Here is a 10,463-nt window from a genome sequence, read left to right as displayed (position 1 = left end):
TAGGGTTTGGGTTAGGTTTAGGATTAGGGGTTAGAGTTAGTGTTTAGGGTTAGGGTTAGTGTTAGGGGTTAGGGTCAGGGTCTGGGTTAGGGTTAGGTTTAGGCATTCTTACCTGTAGCTGATTGCAGGAGCTTTCAGGAAAGCATCGGTGGGAAATAATATCTAAATGACAAAAGGTATGAAATGGTTGTGATGAAAGATCTGATGAGAGTTCATTCCACAACTGAGAAGGATATCTGATTTTTTTTTTCTGTGACATACGATATTTAAAATAATAACTGGAATTATGACTCATAACTGTATACCAGCTCATAGCATGAATAAGGAGGACGTTGACAAATTTTCAGGAATTTTCTATAATTATATATAAGGTTAGGTATCTCTTTTTATTTGTATATTTTGTATGGTTTTCCTCATAAAATATTGCATCCTATTTTGCTTGCAAAACATGCCCTACTTTTCTTACATGCTTTGCATAGAGTTGTTTCTGGTTATTCTATTGTTTCTTGTAGTGTTTTTTTTGTTGTTTTTTGTTTCGACAGAGTCTTGCTCTGTCCCCCAGGCTGGAGTGTGGTGGCATGATCTCGGCTCACTGAAAGCTCCACCTCCCGGGTTCACGCCATTCTCCTGCCTACGTCTCCTGAGTTGCTGGGACTATAGGTCCCTGCCACTGTGCCCAGCTAATTTTTTGTATTTTTAGTGGCGACGTGGTTTCACTGTGTTAGCCAGGATGGTCTGGATCTCCTGACCCCATGATCCACCCATCTTGGCCTCCCAAAGTGCTGATATTGTAGGTGTGAGCCACTGCGCCTGGCCTGTTTCTAGTAGTTTTACTTACATATATTGATTATAATTTTAATACTTTTATTTTCCAGAGAAAACTAGGATGTAGACAGTTTTAAACTGTCATATATTAGTATTCTGTAGTAGATTAGAAAATGTATGAGTATACCATCTTCCAACATCAGGATGTGTTTTCTCATAGTACAATTTCTCAGTGTGGTAGGCAAAAACATGTTTATTAACAGGCCAAAATATCTAGTTTCTCTGTAAAAATAAGAAGCCAAATGTATATAAACTTGAATTACTTATGTCAAGTAATTAATGTTTTAGTATTGTATCTTATTTATAAATGATCTAGATATTTAATGGAAATATTTTACTTAGCTTAACTTTAAGGTTAAAAATTACCAAAAGTATTTTGGAAACTACTATTAGGCAGATTTACTGTAAAAAACTTATTATTGAAATAATGTTTTTCGCTTTTCACAACATGGCACCAAAAGCGAAGAAGGAAGCTCCTCCCCTCCTAAAGCCAAAGCCAAAGCAAAGGCTTTAAAGGCCAAGAAGGCAGTGTTGAAATGTGTCCACAGCCCCCCCAAAAAAAGAAGATCTGCACCTCACCCACCTTCCAGCGTCCCAAGACACTGCAACTCCACAGGCAGCCCAGATATCCTGGGAAGAGCACCCCCCGGAGAAACAAGCTTGACCACCATGTTATCATCAAGTTTCCACTGACCACCGAGTCAGCCATGAAGAAGATAGAAGACAACAACACGCTTGTGTTCACTGTTGATGTTAAAGCCAACAAGCACCAGATCAGACTGTGAAGAAGCTCTGGGACGTGGATGTGGCCCCAGTCAACATCCTGATTAGGCCTGATGGAGAGAAGAAGGCATATGTTCGACTGGCTCCTGATTATGATGCTTTGGATGTTGCCAACAAACTTGGGATCATCTAAACTGAGTCCAGCTGGCTGATTCTAAATAGATGTATATCTTTTCACCATTAAAAAAAGGCAATAAAGTTTTTCATAAGAATAACTTAAAATCTGAAAGCTTATAGATTTGAGTCTAATTATCTAGTAAGTATAATATTAGCTTCTTGTAAGCACTCAAGCAGAATAGAAACTTGTTTGTTGGCCAGGTATGGTGGCTCACACCTGTAATCCCAGCAGTTTGGGAGGCCGAGATGGGCAGATCATGAGGTCAGGAGATCAAGACCATCCTGGCTAACACTGTGGAACCCTGTCTCTACTAAAAATACAAAAAAAAAAAAAAAAAAAAAAAAATAGCTGGGCATGGTGGCAGGCGCCTGTAGTCCCAGTTACCTGGGAGGCTGAGGCGGGAGAATGGCGTGAACCCAGGAGGCGGAGCTTGCAGTGAGCCAAGATTGCACCACTGCACCCCAGCCTGGGTGACAGAGAGGGACTACATCTCACAGAAAAAAAAAAAAAAAAAAAAAAAAAGAAAACTTGTTTGTTTTATATTTAATAGTGATAACTCTGAAGACATAGTTGTTTTATTACACAAAAAAATATTAAATTCATCTTATTTAACTAAGTTGTATCCAAATCGCATTAACTTGAAAAACATTTGGATCGGTTCCTATATTTCTAGGAGTTTGGGGAATATTTATTTATAAATGATTTTTTTTTCCAAGCCAAGTTAGAATAGAACACTTTTACAGGATTTTATAAATGAATTTTGCAATACTATCCAGAGTTAAGAAAAGTCACATACACAGAACATACAGTAATAGACATACAAACACAAATAGAGATCTCATAGCTTTCATCCTGAAATTTTAGCCACGAATCAGGCATAAATATTCTGATGGTTAATTTTAGATGTCTGCTTGATCGGATTAAGAGATACTAACATAGCTGGTAAAGCACAGTTTCTGGGCATAAGTGTGAGGGTGTTTCTGGAAGACACTGAGATAAGGAAGATCCACCCTGACCCAATGTGGATGGGCACTGATATGGTTTGACTGTGTCCCCACCCAGATCTCATCTTGAATTGTAGTTGCTATAATCTCTACATGTTGTGGGAGGGACCTGGTGGGGGACGATTGAATCATGGTCGTGGTTACTGCCACGCTGTTCTCATGATAGTGAGTGAGTTCTCATGATCTGATAGTTTTATGGCTTAGCACTTCTTGCTGCTGCCATGTGAAGAAAGACATCTTTGCTTCCCCTTCTGAGGCGCCTCCAGCCATGTGGAACTGTCAGCCCATCAAACCTCTTTGTTCTTGGCCAGGTGCGGTGGCTCATGCCTGTAATCCCAGCACTTCGGGAGGCCGAGGCGGGCGGATCACGAGGTCAGGAGATCGAGACCATCCTGGCGAACACGGTGAAAATACAAAAAAATTAGCCGCGCATGGTGGCAGGCATCTGTAGTCCCAGCTTCTAGGGAGGCTGAGGCAGGAGAATGGCATTAACCCGGAAAGCGGCAGAGCTTGCAGTGAGCGGAGATCGCGCCACTGCACTCCAGCCTGGGTGACAGAATAGACTCCGTCTCAAAAAAAAAAACCAAAAAAACCTCTTTATAAATTGCTCAGACTCAGGTACTTCTTCATAGCAGCACAAAAATGGACTAATATAGGCACCATCCAATTGCTTGAGAGCCCAGATAGAACAAAAAGGAAGAGGAAAGGTGAATTATCTCCTTGTGAAACTGAAACATCCTTCTCTTGCCTTTGACATCAGAACTTCAGGGTCTCAGTCCTTTGGCCTCAGAATGAGAGTTACACCATTGGCTTAACTGATTCTGAGTCCTTTGGATATGGACTGAGCAATGCTACCAGCTTTCCTGATTCCCCAACTTGGAGACAGCCTATCGTGGACTTTCTCAGCCTCCATAATTATGTGAACCTTTCTCATCTGTCTATCTACATATATCCTACGGATTGTGCCTTTCTGGGGAACCCTGACTAATGTGATTACAATAATACAAAATTCACTAGTTTATATAGAAGACTTGGTTTTTGTCTTTACCCCATTTGATGTTTGTATTATAACTGTGTTTCTGGAAAATGGAACAAGTTTTTATCTTCTTCATATGAGGCCTAAAGCTTTTTTCTCACCGGTATTTTTGGAGATTTTTAAGATTTTCTTTTGACATATAATCTTATGAAGCTGAGAATTAAATTTTGTGTTTTTTTTCTATTTTATTTTTCAGCCTCAGGTGTTTGCTTTTGCAGATCCTTGAGCACATTGAGAGCCTCCAAGACATGGAGTGGGGTGCCTAAAGTTTCAGTGATTATAGGGAGTTGAGAGACTCAATTAGGAAAGGAAAGGTCTAAAGGAGGCAATTTGGAAGATCAAAATTTTCTCAAAAGAACCATTAAAGTTCTAAATAATTCTTGATAAAGTCATGCAAACAGGAAAGGAAGTAGACAGAATTAGTTCCATATTGGTGGAACACACAGTCAGCAGAGGTTTGAGAAGGGAGAATTTAGTCAATTGAGAAGTTGCCATGAAAGGAGCAAGACCAAGATCACAGACACACCATGAAACAAAAAGCCAGGATTAACTTCCAACCCAAGAGGAGAACAGAGAGGCCTCAAAACCAAAGCTAGGATAAGAAACTTCTAGCCCAAGAGTTACCTTTCAGACAAAGAAGCCTGAGATTCCAACCCAGCTTCAGAGAGTGCTCACTCAAAATGTTACTGAAACTGTAGGCTTTTTAATGACTTAACGATGCATGCAAAAGGCATTCCCTACGGTGGCACAGAAGAGGGAGCCCCCATATCCAAAGATAGCCAAGGAGAAAGAAAGACCCCTGTTGCCAGAGTCAGTGGGCAAAGGCAACAGAGAAAGAGACAAGGATCCTTATGGGATGAGACCCTTGCAGATTTAGACTTATACAAACTCCTGAGAACTGGCAGGATGACAGCCATAAATGGGGTACCAACATTTCTACTCATTGGATTACAAGTTCTCAGGCATCCAAAATAATTAACAAAATGGAGATTTCTAGGGCTTCTGTGGGAGAGTATGGAAGGTCTTTTTGAACTTTTTAATGCTGTCAAATGAAGAATGATGATCTTCATGAATTCGGAAAGGAGAGATTTCATTATGTTTTTGTTTTTTTGAGTCGGAGTTTCACTCTTGTTGCCGAGGCTGGAGTGCCGTGGAGTGGTCTTGGCTCACTGCAGGCTGCACCTCCCAGGTGCAAGCGATTAGTCCGCCTCATCCTCCCCAGTAGCTGGGACTACAGGCATGCACCACCACGCCCAGCTAATTTTTGTATTTTCAGTAGAGACGGGGTTTCACCATGTTGGCCAGGATGTTCTCGATCTCTTGGTCTCAGGTGATCCACCCACCTCGGCTTCCCAAAGTGCTTTGATTACAGACATGAGCCACTGCACCCAGTGAGAGATTTATTTCCTATAAAGGGTTGCAGCCTGCAGGATAGTCCTGACAGGCTAGGAAGCATAACCTCCAGCCAGAAGTCAGAAACAGACACTTTAAGGGAGAGGTAAAGGAAATAGTAATTTATACTGAGTGACATGGCCAAATACACATATTTAATAAGCTCTAGGAGGAATCATGCATATTTTTGAAAGGAGAAATGCATGCATGCGCAATTGAGTTTCTTGGTCCTTCATGGGTCCAATGTACAAAAAAATGGCAGTGTTAGCATGATCCCAGGGCGGAGTTTTCAGCCCTCTGACATTAACAGGTGAAGCAGAGGATATGAAAATTCGCTCTGTGCATCCTGTGTACGCTGTCCAGAACCTCTCCATCATGGGTGGTCTCTTATCAGGCAAGAGAGGAGAGGCAGCTTCAGGAAGTTGGTTGAAATCAGCGGTGGAGTCTTTTGAAAGGCTTGTTTCTGTTAAATCCTTAGGGAAGAAAGCCTCATGATGGTTAGCAAAGGAGGGGGTATAACGAGGTGTATCTGACCCCTGTCATCCCATCCTGCCCAACTTGTAATAGGGGAGGAAAAATAATTTTCTCTCTACCTTTACAGAATTCTAAGATGGGACCCTCTGTAAACCCGAGAATTCAGTTTTGAAAGTCACTCTGGGATCCCCTCAGCCAAGAGTGGGTCTGTTCAGTCATTTGGGAGCTTAGGATTTCATTTTCATTTATCAGTGGTAATGGGAATGACTAGGCTGTCTTCCTGGCAGGTGAATTTGAAAGAAGCTCCTTGAATGGGGTTAATGGCACCTGTATTTTCTGGGAGCTCTGCTTTAATTAGATAAAGTAAGTTCTGCTAAGATTTCTTTATCTTCAGTATCTCAAATGTTTTCATTTAAATAATCTTTATAACAACTCTTTTTTTTCCTTTTTTTTTGAGACAGAGTCTTGCTCTGCTGCCCAGGCTGGAGTGCAGTGGCACGATCTTGGCTCACTGCAAGCTCCACCTCCCAGATTTATGCCATTCTCCTGCCTCAGCCTCCCGAGTAGCTGGGACTACAGGTGCTCGCCACCAAACCTGGCTAATGTTTTTTGTATTTTTTTTTTTTTGTAGAGACGAGGTTTCACCATGTTAGCCAGTATGATCTTGATCTCCTGACCTCATGATCCACCTGCCCCGGCCTCCCAAAGTGCCGGGGTTACAGGTATGAGCCACCGTGCCCGGCCCCTATGACAACTCTTGATATCTGAGTGGGTTCCCACACCGTCATCTGTTTTAAGACTTTCTGATTCCTTTTTCTCCTTTGGTCATTATGAATAGGGCTTCTGTACATAATTGCATGGTAACTTTTGTTTGGAAATAATATCAAAGTAGCTATCAAAATACTTATGAATGTGATTTTTGGATTGTAAGGTGAGACTTGTTTAGCTTTGGGAAAAACTGCCCAACTTGTAATAGGGGAGGAAAAATAATTTTCTCTCTACTTTTATGGAGTTCTTAGATGGGACCCTCTGTAACAAATAACAGATTAAAATGAGAAAAAAGTAGACAAGTTTAAAAACATGTATACTTTATGGATACATGGGAGAGACTCAGGGAAAAATAAGTAAATCCCCAGCAGGTGGCTTTCAATTCAAATGTAAATGCTATCTTCAACTTAAAGAAAGAAGATTTGAGGCTCAGTAGTGGGGAGGTAACAAGCAAAAGCACAGTAGACAGAGGTAAGTTTTCTTATACAGACTTAACTCCATGTGTTCTGTGTTGATAAGACTCTTTAGTGATTTAGTCATCCTTGTCTTCTTGGTTGGTGCCGAGAGAGAGAGAGAGAGAGAGAGAGAGAGAGAGAGAGAGAGAGAGATATCTTTTAAATGGGGATTTCGTTTATAGATGTAAATTTTTCTTACACAAGGGTAACTTCTACTCTGTTTTCAGAACTTCCTTTTTTAGCATTTTTTTTCAAAGTAATCAGCTCAGAATAATTCTTATGCCAAAGGGACATATTTTGGGGTGGCATAGTCTGGTTTCCTACCATCATATTTTGGGGTGGCATATTCTGGTCTTACACACTGTCTTCCACCAGGAATGAAAAGAGTTCTTGTTTTTCCTCCAGCAATTTGTCATTTTTTTAGAGTTTAGCAGTTCTAACAGATATAGACCAGCTGTGCTATCTCATTGTAGTTTTCAGTTCTCTAGTATGTTGAGCATCTTTTTGTATGTTTACTTGCCATCCGTAGATCATCTTTGGTGAGGTGTCTGTTCAGAACTGTGTGCATTTTTAACTGAGCTGTTTAACTTATTGTTTAGTTTCAAGAATTTTGTGTATATTTTGAATACAGGTTCTTTCTCAGATCTGTATTTTGCAAATTTTTTTTTCAATATGTGGCTTGTCTTTTTGTTCTCTTAACAAGGTCTTTTCCAGAGTATAAACTGTAAATATTAAGAAATCCACATTGTAATTTATTTTGTGTATATCAACCTTGTGTGTCGTTTGTTAAAATTCATTACCAAACCCAAAGGCACATAGCTTTTCTTCCATAGTTTCTTCTAGAAATTGTATAGTTTTGCATTTTTAGTGTAAGGATGATTTTGAGTGATTATTTGTGTAAGTAGTAAAGTTTTCATCTACACGCATATCATTTCCTATGGTTTCCAATAATCGTTCCCTCACTATTTTTGGGAAAGACACAGGGTAGTGGGCTCTGTTAGAGCACATAGATGGCTAGACATGAAGAGGAGGGGGAGCTCCTGAAAAAGGGAAAGCCTGGGAAGGCTCACCTGGAGGGACCACGAAAAATTCCCATTTAGTGGCATCTGTAATGCTGGAGTGGATGGGCACTTGTCAATTGTGGGTAGGAGGGAGAAGAGGTACCTATGCAGAAAGAAACACCCTATAAATCCCGTTAAGATGCCCCAGTCATGATTCAGTCTGCACTAATAATGTCACAATATTGGTAGCTACATGCTGATAAGGAGCATGCTGAGGGAGCGCTGTCCCGGGTGGAGAGGCGTGGAGAGACGCTGTGATACAGAGTGGGTCCTTTTCTTCTGGGCTCCTGGTTTTAAGTCTTTTTTTTTTTCTAATAGCTTGAAAGATGGTTTTTGTGTCTTCATTAAAAGATTAAAGACTGTGGGCCAGACCCAAACTAATTCCATTGGCATCAGAGAGAAGGATTCTTTACATATTTATCTATAGGCATAATTGATTTTTTTTTTTTTTGCTGAATTATCTGGTTAGTCAAATCATACATTATAAATACATACATAAAAAATGTATCTATAAACCTATCTCCCTTCCATTCCAGTCTTTGTCTCTGTGTAATTTTAGAACCTTGAACCATGATGTACATAGAGTTTCTATTCTTTTAATATCTTGCTACTTCATTGTTTTAATGTTTGATCTTTGGGTTGATGTATCACAGGTTACTTGACCATTTCTTACAGGGGTTTAGTTTTTTTTTCCTTTAACTCTAATGTAAATTTGAGTGTTTGGCTGGTAGTTTTAGCAGGATTTAAGGCAGAGCCTCAGTTAGGGCCATGGATCGATTTATGGTCCCTAGTTTGAGGAGGGAGGTGACAATCTGCCCTTTCTTCTAAAATTGATATGTTAAATCACAATGGACATTTACTTGATTTTGAGCACTTGGGACTCCCCTGGGGTTCACTGGTATTGCAAGGTCAGGACTGGGGATCTCCTGCTGGAGAGGCCCCCAGCATGCCCAGTGCAGGGTCCTGAGCACGTTGCTGCAGGACAGAAGCCCTGGGCTTTGTCCTCCAGCAGCCGTCACTCTGGGAAGAACTGGCTGCTCCAGGAATGAGGTCTATGCTCTGAAACCCACAGTCAGCAGACCAGCAAAGGTCAGCACAGATGACCTTATTATATGAATCATTCATTTAACAAGTATTCATGGAATACACACTCCGTGCAGTTGGAACTTAGAGTGGAGGGCCATCAGCTCACTGTTGTCTGAGCAGAGCTTGGTGTCTGGGTCCCTGTTGAACTTAGAGTGGAAGGCCATCAGCTCACTGTTGTCTGAGCAGAGCTTAGTCTCTGGCTCGTTGTTGTAGCCTCCGCTCCTAGGAGGTGCACGGTGAGTGTTGGGGAACCCTCCACAGGCACAGTTGCCAAACAAGGACCCTTCTCAAGGGCGTCAGCCCTGGACCCTGAGCTCTGAAGAGGAGGAAGGCATTCCTAGGGCCAACTTCCCTTCTGGATACTGAGCTCTGCACAGAGAGAAACTCTTCCACATTCACTGCAGTAAAGTTCATAAAACAAATAACACTTTAGAGACTGGGGCCTACATTCCCCAGAATTTCCATGGCCACAGGTGGTGGCTGCACCATGCGACTAGAGTCTGCGTTCCCCAGAATTTCTGTGGCTGCAGGTGGTGTCTGCACCATGCAACTGGTGTCTATGTTCCCTGGAATTTCTGTGGCCATAGGTGGTGGCTGTACCATGTGAATGAGGGTCTATGTTCTCTGGAATTTCCATGGCCATAGATGGTGGCTGTACCATGCGACTGGGGTCTGCGTTCCCCAGAATTTCTGTGGCTGCAGGCTGGGCTGCACCATGCGACTGGGGTCTGCATTCCTTGGAATTTCCATGGCCATATATGGTGGCTGTACCATGTGACTGAGGGTCTACATTCCCTGGAATTTCCGTGGCCATAGATGGTGGCTGTACCATGTGTCTGAGGGTCTGTGTTCCCTGGAATTTCTGTGGCCGCAGATGGTAACTGTACCATGTGACTGAGGGTCTGCATTCCCTGGAATTTCTGTGGTCGCAGATGGTGGCTGTACCATGCAACTGGGGCCTGCATTCCCTGGAATTTCCATGACCACAGGCGGTGGCTGCACCATGCTCAGTTCCTGTCTCAGGAGTTGGTGCCATTCTCTCTGTTACTCCCTCACCTGACACAGAGCGGCAGTTCCTGACCTTATCACTCCCAGGAAACACACAGGCATCTGTTTTGGATCCTTGTTTTATTTCTCCATCACCTTTGTCATCAAAGGGAAATTCACATCCCTATGAAGCTGAAAATGGTGTGGGGCCCCCTGGTGGTCTTTCCAAGGCATTATCAGCAGGTAAACTAGACCTTATGGGCCAGTGTACCTGAAATGAAAACAGAAAGGTAAGTCGTGTCACTAAGCTTTGCTGTGAGATTCAGGGTCTTTGTCAGTGACAGAATCATCCAAAATAAGTTGTTTGTTTACTGCAGATCGACACGGTTAGCTGTGTCGGGATTAAATTTACCCAGTGTCGACAGAGTGTAGCTTAATCCTCACAGAAGGGTGTCAAGTACCTTGAAGAACAGC

At 42.1% G+C, this 10,463-nt stretch overlaps 1 pseudogene; it reads left to right on the top strand.

The window, feature by feature from the left end:
- The first annotated feature begins 1,273 nt into the window (after positions 1–1,273).
- On the top strand, positions 1,274–1,741 carry LOC116418937 (annotated as a pseudogene).
- Positions 1,742–10,463: the final 8,722 nt, after the last annotated feature.

This window comes from Piliocolobus tephrosceles, chromosome 10 (genome assembly GCF_002776525.5).
Source record: "Piliocolobus tephrosceles isolate RC106 chromosome 10, ASM277652v3, whole genome shotgun sequence".
Taxonomy (NCBI): Eukaryota; Metazoa; Chordata; class Mammalia; order Primates; family Cercopithecidae; genus Piliocolobus; species Piliocolobus tephrosceles.
This window is presented reverse-complemented; position numbering and strand designations above follow the sequence as displayed.